The sequence below is a fragment of the Chrysemys picta genome, chromosome 3 (assembly GCF_011386835.1).
Source record: "Chrysemys picta bellii isolate R12L10 chromosome 3, ASM1138683v2, whole genome shotgun sequence".
Taxonomy (NCBI): domain Eukaryota; kingdom Metazoa; phylum Chordata; order Testudines; family Emydidae; genus Chrysemys; species Chrysemys picta.
In genome coordinates, this window is record NC_088793.1 from 101,134,709 (window position 1) to 101,147,148 (window position 12,440).

Here is a 12,440-nt window from a genome sequence, read left to right on the forward strand (position 1 = left end):
CCTTATGAAAATCATTGACACTACATTATTTTCAATGCTTTTATAGTGTGCCTCAGCAATAGTGTAGATGAACTGTTTTCATGAATCTTTTATAACTAGGAATGTCTTGGTTGGGAAAGCCCTCTGTGGTCTGGGTCCTAGTTTTCTTTGAGATTGCTTCTCTCGTTGTGCTCTTCCCTAACAGCTGAGGTGGTTGAGCTGGCATTTCCCTGATTTATACATTTGGGGTCTGGGTGTCTTCAGTGATCGGTCCTTGTCTCAGGAATTCACTTCCCTCCCTGGTCTGACACAGCCTGAGCAAGTTGACCTTGGTGTAACATGACAAGGCTGGTGTGTTTACTCAAGCTTTACTGAGGTGGTGGTGGAGTTGGATTGTTGTATGTGCCTTTAAATTGTATTTGCATGTAGAGACATTGATAGGAAAACTATGTAAATTAACAAAAGCACATAGTGACTGCAACACATTAGCTTCTTATTAAGATTGTTTAATTTTCGGGAGAATGATTCCAGATGATTTAGCTGCCAGCATGGTTGGCTAGTTTTGCAGCTAGTGATCTGTGGTATGCACGCTATGTAAATAGATCTCTGCAAGTGACGCAGATGGGGAACCTAGGATGTAGCCTAGGACATCCAAGGTTATGTTGATGGGGCTTCCTTGTTGACCTGCGGATGTATGGGAAATTTAACAACTAAAGGATCAGGTCTCAAAACCATCTTATAACCATAATCTCACCAGTGTCTGTGGGGAATTCATTCTCAGACAGTTTGTCACATACAGTCGAGGAAAGTAGAGTGTGGGAGAAATATGCACGGGGAGGAGGGGAAACATGAGGTACGTTTCTAAGAGATCTTGATTTCCTACTGGAACTCAACCAGAAAAAAAGAGTTGTCTTTGATACCCATTGGGTTTCCCCTCCAATTGTATTTTACAGTAATGGTGCAGAAGACTACAGTTTACACTAGTATTACTACAGACACCATGGTGATGAGTGTCCTTTAATTAATAAACATGGAATATTTAAAAATAATGTAACAATAACACCAAAGTGTTTTTGACCAGTATTGCTACTTAAAAAAAAACAACAACCTTGTATAAGAAATAGAAATAGAAATATAAATGGGCCTGAACTTCACAGGTTGGAATCTAAACTTTCACAATATTTGGAGTTTCCATCTAGCATTTTGGTTTGACCTGTATGGAAAATGGATTCAGTTGTGAAGTTCAAGTTTGCTTGGGCTTTTGCTTGAGGTCCATTTCTAGCAAAGAGGTGCCCTCTGATGAAAGAGCATGTTGAATACAGTACAGAAAAAAATATGTTAATTCAATGGTGTGGTTAATATTTATGATTATTTTGGATTAAATTGTGGTTGCTCTGGGATGTTCATTTATTCCCTTCTATTGTTTTATTACCGTGCACTTACATAGTTCTTGTATTCTTCAGATCAAGACAGACACTAATTAATTCTCACAATATTCCTTTGAGCTAGGGACACAATGATACAAACTGCTTTTACAAATTTCAGGTGAGTTTTAATATCCTCTGTAAACTAGCTGCCTCTGTGTGAAGATCATTCTTAAGGAAAAGGTGTCATGTAGGTGTGGAATTCTTGGGAACAGCTATTTTCTCATTTCTCTGGCCCATACTTCCTGAGACTCTATTCAGACATTTGTCTAATTCTTTCCTTGTAAATAGTGATGGTGCTGTACGTGACTCACTAAGTGTGCCTTGGATTTCTTTTCTTCCTTTCTTTTTTTTTTTTTTTTTTGCCATCAAGCTGCCACAGGGGGGAGTATAAGTTTGGAAAGGGCCATGCTAGTCTGTTCCAATCTGATATTTCACCAACTGTAATGCATTCCACTTTAATATTATGTGCCAGTGAATGGGTTTTATTAAGGAAATTAGATATAACTCTGACATTAATGCAGGACGATTGGTCTAACATGAGAAATGACGAACAATGCCTGCTACAAGCACCAATACTGAATATTGTGTCCAAATTGCTGCAGATGCCTTTCAAGAATACAAAGAAAATTATGGTAAGGAAGTCCTTGCCCTTAACTTGGACACCGAAAATAAAGTGGGAAAAATGAGTGAATTCTTCAGATACAATCTGTCTAGACTTGTGGTGGAGGGGTATGCAGCACACTATTCAAATGTTGTTGAGGAAGTAGCAACACATTCATAAAGCACATTGAGAAATTCAAAAACTCTTTCACAGCCACCATCAACCTAATGGTTGACTTTAAAAAAGAATGGAGGGTTTGGCTTCCAAAGGACACTTGAAAGACTTTTCAGAAGATAGTGTTTCCATGTTTGAACTTAGCCAGGGTAAGTATATTGAAATTCTCATGAAGCGCAAGGATATCTTTGGTCAAATCATAGCAAACATTTTACATAAAAAGGAAATCTATAGAGGCAGCAAATTTACAAAAAACCTGAAAGCATTTTTATAGGGACTTGACACTATTTCAGAGTCTCACTGGAAGTCTGGCTTGAGCTAATTCAAGTTAAAATTAGAAGCACAAAGACAAAATAAAAAAATAATTCAGAGCAGCTATGTAACCTTTCCACTAGCCAACCCAACTGATACCAAATACAAAGATCTTAGCGTGAACTCAGAACTGAAAGAGAATGAAATGCGTCTAATGGAATATTGTCCTCTGTTCTTCCCTTTTCTCATAGAATTTCAAATTGAAGATCCATATTTCTTCCCTAAATCTTTATTTGTAAAGGAGATTGTGTCACAATCTGCTGTACCAATGTGATAGAAAACAACAGAAATAAAAACTTGAGAGACAAGACAGTTTAATTCAAAATTTTGTCAGTTTTCAAAATTTTTGTGCTCCTGTCCAGCTAGCTCATTATCATGCATGTACTTTTTAAAAGCACATTCAATTTAGTTTGTCCAAAAGTTCACAATTGGCCAGGTGCTGAAAAGGCAATAAATTGGTAACAATGAGGTAACATCTTTTATTGGCCCAAGTTCTGTTGGTGAAAGAGACAAGCTTTCGAGCTCCATAGAGCTCTTCTTCAGGTCTGTGGAACTCAAAAGTTTGTTTTCTTTCACCAACAGATGTTGGCCCAATAAAAGATGTTACCTCATCCATCTTGTCTCTCTCAGATCCTGGGACCAACATGGCTACAACAACGCTGTATGTAAGGGCAGATATTAAAGAGTGATGGGTCTAACTAGTTAGAAGCCTAGATACCTGATTATTGTGTTGTCATGTCTTACAAAATTGCAAGGTTTTTTTTTCCATTCTGGACAATGTGTGCCTTTTGAATGTTTGAGGAATAAATATGCTTACAAAGTGAACAAATTGTGTGTTTTGGGTTTCATTTCATAAACTTTTCATGAGTATTTCAGGGGTTTCATCACTTTATTTTTTTCAGAAAAAAGGTGTTGGTTGTTGGGCGATTAGTTGGTTGTTTGATGGAGAAAATCACAGTAATCCTATTTCTGGGTTTTGCTTCTGAGAAAGTATTGTATAGTAGTTAGAGCACAAGCATGGGAATCAGGATTTCTGGTTCTTTCACTGACTTACTGCTTCACCTTGAGCAAATCATTTAGCCTTCTGTATCTCAGTTTTCTCCATCTGTAAAATGGGGATAAATAAGGCCTACGTAACATTCTGGCTAAATGTGTTTATGCCCCCACTGGCATTTGTTCACATAGAAGATAAGAGTCTACTACTGCTATAATGTAATAGTTACTCTTTTAGCTCAAGTAGTAGAGATATGTGCTTCTGGTTCTGAAAGTCACAGGCTCAATTTCTTCAGAGAGTCTATTGTACACCACTTTTATGGAGGCGAGTCATAATTTGGTAACATATTAAAATGTGTTATTCATTTTATTATGATAAATTCCAGTAATAAAAACATATGCACTGTATTTGGAGTCTGAACTAGTTGATGAATGGATGAGGTGTCTGATTTTATTCCTGGAAGGCCTGTCGATACAAATCTTGTCAAAGCTGTGTTTTTTGTTCAAAATTCATTTGGGAACCTGGCTTTTCTCTAGGAACAACATGTAGTACTAAATTCTCACTATTTAATTATTAAAAATATTTTAATATGCACAAATAAGAAGCCAAGTTAACAAAAAGTCTGTCATATACAGGCATGGTATTGCCAAGAGCCCAAGTTACAACAAGGTTAGCCCTTTAAATAGCCAAGTTAAACAAGACTCACAGCATACCCAACACTCCCAGAATTAATGAACTCATGCTTGGGAGCTGTGGGGGGAACCAGGATGGGAATAGCAAGGAAGAAGAAGAGGCAAATTAATTCTGAAAAGTTAGATTAGTATTACTCCTTGCTATATTTGCACAGTATGGTGCTGAACCGGCACCATTGAAGCTAATGGGACCTTTTCCATTTGACTTACATGAGAGAAGGGCCAGGCACAATGAAGCATTCAAATAATGATTTCTCCTCCTTGTAACAAAGATTTTTAATGAGAAAAGGAAAGGTGTACATAGTGGAATCAATTTTGTGTTACAATTATTCAACTTATGATGCTGCCACTTACGTTTGTTTTTGTTTTTTTTGAAGTCTCAGTGTCGGCCATAATTTCAAGAAAATTGGTTTAGTATTTCTTGGTTCTGGACTGTAACAAGGGGTCCTAAACAAGGATGATAACAAAACTTCTCTAAAAAAGGACAGAAATTTTTTGCTGTCGATGTATGAAAATGGCAACTTTAAACAGTCTATTTTTAGCTATTTTAGCTAGTTAGCTATTTTTGAGTTGTGAGTATAAACTTTACATTTGGTAAAGAGTGTTTTTTTTATCACCTTTGCATAGTTACAGAAATAACTTAATATATTTTGCTTAAAAATTCTAAACAAATTCAATTTTGAGCTGAGACTAAACAGAAAGATACTTTATCCCTAAAGAAATGTTTTTATGGAAGTGAGGAGCAGCTGAAGAAAGTGGGTGTAGGCGTTTATACAATTAGAAATACACAAACTAAATCCAGATATAACTAATCAATCAGATTGAACCCCAAAAAACAAGCTACTGGACAATAAATTCCCCTTTGCCTAATTCATAACCCTCAGCCCAGCTTCTTACCAGAAGCATGAGAAAATAGGTGCACCTTAAAATATGGCACTGCAATAATACAAATGCCCTGAATGTCATAGAATCATAGAATCATAGAATATCAGGGTTGGAAGGGACCTCAAGAGGTCATCTAGTCCAACCCCCTGCTCAAAGCAGGACCAATTCCCAACTAAATCATCCCAGCCAGGGCTTTGTCAAGCCGGGCCTTAAAAACCTCCAAGGAAGGAGACTCCACCATCTCCCTAGGTAACGCATTCCAGTGCTTCACCACCCTCCTAGTGAAATAGTGTTTCCTAATATCCAACCTGGACCTCCTCCACTGCAACTTGAGACCATTGCTCCTTGTTCTGTCATCTGCCACCACTAAGAACAGCCGAGCTCCATCCTCTTTGGAACCCCCCTTCAGGTAGTTGAAGGCTGCTATCAAATCCACCCTCATTCTTCTCTTCTGGAGACTAAACAATCCCAGTTCCCTCAGCCTTTCCTCATAAGTCATGTGCTCCAGACCCCTAATCATTTTTGTTGCCCTCCGTTGGACTCTTTCCAATTTTTCCGCATCCTTCTTGTAGTGTGGGGCCCAAAACTGGACACAGTATTCCAGATGAGGCCTCACCAATGTCGAATAAAGGGGAACGATCACGTTCCTCGATCTGCTGGCAATGCCCCTACTTATACAGCCCAAAATGCCATTAGCCTTCTTGGCAACAAGAGCACACTGTTGACTCATATCCAGCTTCTCGTCCACTGTGACCCCTAGGTCCTTTTCAGCAGAACTGCTACCTAGCCATTCGGTCCCTAGTCTGTAGCAGTGCATGGGATTCTTCCGTCCTAAGTGCAGGACTCTGCACTTGTCCTTGTTGAACCTCATCAGGTGTTTTTTGGCCCAATCCTCTAATTTGTCTAGATCCCTCTGTATCCGATCCCTACCCTCTAGTGTATCTACCACGCCCCCTAGTTTAGTGTCATCTGCAAACTTGCTGAGAGTGCAGTCCACACCATCCTCCAGATCATTAATAAAGATATTAAACAAAACTGGCCCGAGGACCGACCCTTGGGGCACTCCGCTTGAAACCGGCTGCCAACTAGACATGGAGCCATTGATCACTACCCGTTGAGCCCGACGATCTAGCCAGCTTTCTATCCACCTTACAGTCCATTCATCCAGCCCATACTTCTTTAACTTGGCGGCAAGAATACTGTGGGAGACCGTATCAAAAGCTTTGCTAAAGTCAAGGAATAACACATCCACTGCTTTTCCCTCACCCACAGAGCCAGTTATCTCATCATAGAAGGCAATTAGGTTAGTCAGGCACGACTTCCCCTTGGTGAATCCATGCTGACTGTTCCTGATCACTTTCCTCTCCTCTAAATGTTTCATAATTGATTCCTTGAGGACCTGCTCCATGATTTTTCCAGGGACTGAGGTGAGGCTGACTGGCCTGTAGTTCCCCGGATCCTCCTTCTTCCCTTTTTTAAAGATGGGCACTACATTAGCCTTTTTCCAGTCATCTGGGACCTCCCCCAATCGCCATGAGTTTTCAAAAATAATGACTAATGGCTCTGCAATCTGACCCGCCAACTCCTTTAGCACCCTCGGATGCAGCGCATGCGGCCCCATGGACTTGTGCACGTCCAGTTTTTCTAAATAGTCCCGAACCACTTCTTTCTCCACAGAGGGCTGGTCACCTTCTCCCCATATTGTGCTGCCCAGTGCAGCAGTCTGGGAGCTGATCTTGTTCGTGAAGACAGAGGCAAAAAAATCATTGAGTACATGTCCACTGATTCTACCAGAAGAAGTGGAGGAATTTGTTCCATGGTTGAAAATCCCTCCCAGAAAAACACCCTGCCATCAGGGAGTAGTTAACTTGAGCACCTTTTCTTGCCACTATTGCAATCGCATAGCTACAGACTCAGAGGCAGTCTCTGAGCCAGTGGTGTGCTGCCAAAATTTCAATTAATCAGTGATCCATGCAACATTTTTGGACAGAATATTCTTCCTCTCACCTCTGCCAAAATGTTCAGTTTGCTCCATATGATTTCTATCCCATCCCCATTAATTTTACAAACTCTCCTCTCTTCTGACTGTTAATTTTTCTATCCCTGCCACCACAACCAGCCTTCTGGGCCAGTATCTCTCCACACACTGTGCTTCCAGGCCATTTTTTGGCTCTGTGCAGCTACTTCCAAAGGATGCCACCGGGGTGCATCAGGGCTCTGGGTTCACCTCCTTGAAGCGCTACAGACCTGTTCATCCTGTCACAGGAAGGTACAGTAACTGAGAGAACTGTGCTTGCCAAGCAGGAGAAGTCACTATTCTTTTTTTTTTTTTAATAATCTTTGGAGACTTTTTATGGTCTGTCAGTTGCACAAAGTAGTGATATCTTAAAACAGAAGTGAAAATTATGAGGGGAGATTTTCAAAGACACAAAGGGCAATTAGGTGCCCAACTCCCACTGACAGCCAATGGGAGCTGGGTGCCTACATGCCTTTTTTGTCTCTGAATATGTCCCGCTAACAATAATCTTTTAAATAAATTGAATTTAGGGATCATATAAATATGATTTTTCTCACTGACAGAAACAGACCTATAGAAGCTATTATGGTCTGTCAAGTAAATATTTCTTTTACATGTTATACCCCTAGATTAATGATTTGTTTTGAGCCAGTAAAGGCTGTTATGTAAAAACATACTTGGCAAAACATTTGTATTGCTTTACATTACTGTGGGTGTTTGCAACCCTAAGCCTATTATTATGAATGATTTACTCTGTGAAGCCTGGCTGGGTTAAGTAGTGTAAAGACCCAGTTCCTGGATATAAGGGCTGGGAGTCCAGAAATCTGGGCTTCTATTCATAGAATCATAGGACTGGAAGGGACCTCGAGAGGTCATCTAGTCCAGTCCTCGGCACTCATGGCAGGGCTAAGTATTATCTAGACCATCTAGATTATCTAGTATTATCTATTACTGACTCTGCCACTAACGTGTTTGGAGGTTTTGGACAAATGACTGAGTGGCCAATACTGTGAGGTACTACCTACCTTCAGCTCCCATTGACTGTTACCTCAACCTAGTACAAGTTTCCCAGACTCCACCTACAGGATTCCATTGTTCTTCATTATCAACTGGAGGAGAGTGACATTTGAAAGTGTAATGTATTTTTTAAAATTTATTGCTGAAGCTTCATCATCCCTAGATAATACTTTGCATTATATGTAGCACTTTGTCTTCCCTAGGTTTACAGATGAGTTTACTGAGGTAAAGCGAGTCTAGGAGCCAGTCCTACAGGATCTCACAATGAGAGGCTGAGAATGTTCTGCGTTTCTCAGGCGGGGCTTTACATCTTGCAGGGTTGGCATTAACCTGCCTGGGCCTGATTCACCATCTACAAAATATGTGTAAAGCTGACCTAAGTGGCCCTGTGGAACTTACCCATCATAGGAAGCATCCCCAGTAGTCCGAGCTGACTCTATGCCATTCCTCCTCAGTATCCCCAAGCCGGGGGACATAGCAATGGCATTTCCAGGGAAGTCGGAGTGTGGCTAAAGGTTCCAACATGTCATCTCCTCACAGCTACCAGTACGGCCCATAAAGGCTGTTGATAGCCAGGTGCAAGATAGGGCAGCTCACAGGTGAGCCATTCTTGTTCACTCCTTGCCCCGTGTCAGACTCTGCTTGGGAGTAGGGATGAATATGATCCTCTGTGCCTCAATGATCCCATCTGTGAAATGGGGATATTAATGCTTATGCAGCCTTTGAAATCATTTTGAAATCTTTGGATGGAAAAGTGCTCTGTGTAATGCAAAATATTATCTTGAGATAAGAGAGCTGCTATCAAACACATCAACTTCCCATGCTTTCCCTCCTATTGAGAACAAAGGGTAATAGAATCCCACAAGGGAAGGCCTGTGAAGCATGGATGGGATAAGAGTTCAGACCAGCTGCTGTTTCAGAATCACCATGACAGATTCCCACCAACAAAAGTTGAAATGGGAGCAACCCATGGTGCCTGATCTGCCTAGAACCTTCCTAGTGGTGCATAAATTATTGATTTCCCCCTCCAACCTCTTCCTTTTATGTTTTTAAATGAAGCTTTTGCTATTTGTACTTGTCTTAAATCCCATCTTTGTCAGAAAGACCTTATCTGCAAGTCACAGAAAATACACAGGGTGCTGTCTGACAGCAGGATCTGGTTTGGATTTAGTGTTCCTTTTAAAGTGAAACAATAAAAAAAAATCATGGGAATATGTTTCAGCTTTCCATTTTTTAATTCTTTTTTTTTAATCCCAGTTTTCATTTTCAAAACCATTTGGATCTGAAAAGACATTTCTTTTTTATCTGTTGTTGGAACGCTGTCTTCTCACCCTATTTGGATGTTAAGAATCTCTCTCATTTTCCACTTCTGGAACAGCCATACAGGGAGCAGTGTTTCTTGTTCAAACCTTTGTGATTTAGGGTGTGTTTATTCGTCTCTCACCAACTGGTTGTTTTTTGTTTTGTTTCCGAGATACTTTCCAGACACTAATATGTAGATGTTGTTCGCAGACAAATTCTGTGGGGAGGGGGAAGGGGGGAGGAGTGGAGGAGTTAGTGACTATGTTAAATCTTTCCAATATATCTAAATAGTCAAGCAATTAAAATAAGGTATTTTATACCATTTATTGAGCTAGGGTAGGATTGTGATCCTAGGCCATACTTTCAGGGTGTGTGTGATTTATATATATTAGGCTAGTGCCCAGAAGCTCTGATCAGGATTGGGGCCCAGTTGTGTAAGTTGCTACAAAAAGTGCATAGTAAGATACTGTCCCTGAACTGAAGAGCTCACAGTTACAGGCTCTGATCCTGCAGGTTGTTCTGCACAGATCAAGGGATCTAAGACACAGATTGGCAGGAGAAGGGGGGCAGGGTGAACAAGAAGATGCCATGGTTACTAGGTATATAGTCATATCCTGAAACATGAGGTTCCTCATTATCCACCTTCAAATCCCTCTTCAGCGCTCTCCTTTGCCTTGATTCCTACAAAAAACTTGACAACGGTTGGGCTGCTGGTGTGCTGTGACCTCTGCCTATCGTCAGTGTTGTCTCATTGTTTCCGTGTACTCCCATGTCTGTCTGTATCCAGCTGTTGTTTCTTGTCATATTCTTACACTGTAAACTGTTTGGGATAGGGACGGTCTTTTTGTTCTATGTTTGTACAGCACCTAGCACAGTGTGGTCTTGGTCTGTGACTAGGGCTCCTAGGGGGTGGTGATTGAACAATAATAATTTTAACATCACGGGTCGGTTATTTTGAGTTTAGGGAAGAAACTGAAGTTGAAATGGAGCAGGAGAATGGGTGGGTGGGAGACTGTAGGAGGAAGCAAACTGTAAATGGAGGTGGAGGAGAGAATTATTGGAGGGGTGGCTGCAAAGGAGAAAAGGAGAACATGGGTGAAGAAGGTTGGTGTAGTAAATAATGTCCCTAATAAATTTATTAAGGTTTACCATGACTTAATTTCCACACAAGCATTCCTTTATTAGTTCAAAGGCCACTTGGTACTGGTTACATCCAAAATATCAATGTATGCACATACATCCTCATATTTTCTATCCTAGTAACAATATAGTTATAAGCATTGGCCAACATACTTACAAGAGGTTCAGGCCTGAGATACACCTTCCATTCATGGTGTGACTCCAGAGGGGTAAGGAAAAGCTCTGACAATGAACCCTTAGAAGACTTTGCTTTTTATATACCATAAAAAACAAGTGGTGTTATTGGACTTTAGCCAAAGACACACACACACACACGTGTCTTAGGGCTAAACACTGCACCTAGTACCCAATTAACCATGTTTTCTTTATTTCTATTACTTCAGCCCAGACCTTCAATAAGATAACACTGGTATTTCCAGGATCACTACAAATTTAACACAAACATCTTTTCTTTCTCATGAACCCATACTTTTTAGTCACGTACTTTTAGCTTATTACATATACTAACATCCAAACGTAATGTAAAATCATAGTTCACCCATGTGGGCCTATATTTCTACAGTTGGGGCTCTAAGGAGTAGTGGTGGTAGTAGAGAGGGGAATGCTGCGGAGAGGACCAACCACAATGGTGGAACATAAGGACAGATTTTCAAATGAACTCTATACCCAACAGCTCCGGTTGTGACAGTTGTGACTTAGTGTGCTGAGCAAGTAGCTGGACACTTATTTTGGTGCCTAAATGTAAGTGTTTGTAAAGTCTGCTCAATAGTGTCCAAGTTCTAAAGGTCAGTGATTGTAATAATGTCACGAAGGCTATGGGGTAGAGAGCATGCATGGCCCTGGTGGAACTGCTGCTGTCTGTGAGTGGGGGAGCTTCTGGGCCAGGGCTTGTTTGTTTCCATTCCATGGGGGTTCTATACATCTAGGTAACTCTGGCTTTTGTACTAGAGCCCATCACCATAGTTATCTGAATGTCTCCCAGGTTAGTTATATTTGCATAGTGAGATCCCCGATGGATTTCATGGTCTTCAGTTCTTCTCCTTTCTACAGGTCTGGTGGTTGAAATGTGGGAGGAGACTGTAGAAACAGAGAGAAAGGAGGTGGGAGGGGATGTGTGTATCTGAAGCAGATTTTTAGCTCAGTGTGAACAGTGAAGCAGTGCAACAGTGGCAGATAGAAACCAGTATTGTGATCCTAAGAGGTACCTTGGTATGGTGCAGTAAAATAAAATATGTGTTTGTAGTTAAGATATTCTGGCACTTTAAGACCCTGTTCCAGAAATATTGGAATGAACAAAGGTGCAGGAAATGGTGGAATCTGGAAAAGAGAAAGTGATGCGGATAATTAGTAGTTGGATGGGAAAAACCCAGGACGCTGTCTTTTTAAGGGTCCTTTAGCATAGAGAGGACACAGATCCCCTCTCTCCCAGCCAATCGGGATGAACTCTCTGAAGAGGGGCAGTATATACGCTGCCTTCTACTTCAGACCAGGAGAGCTGCCAAAAGGAGAAGGAAGCCTGAGCCAGAAAGTTGAGCTCCAGATAGAAAGTGCTGGGAATGTTGGCTCCATGAAGAGCAGACTGGGACAGAAGAAAAGCTCCATGTCTGGCAGAAGAGCCAGAACTGAGTCTGAATCTTTGTGTTGTGATAATGGGTTTTATTTGTGGGACTTTGAGAATTATTTTTGAACTGTTTCATGATTTCCAGCTGAATTTTGCAGGCTTGATTGTTGTGGATAGTTCAAATGAGCACATAAAATTTGGATGCTTATCTGAATTGATTTCAAATCTCTTGAGGTTGCTCATCACTGCTGACCACTGTAAAACAACAACAAAATGACTAAAACTAATATAAATTCTATTGTATTTTTGCAGACTATTACTTTGTAAAGGGCCAAATTG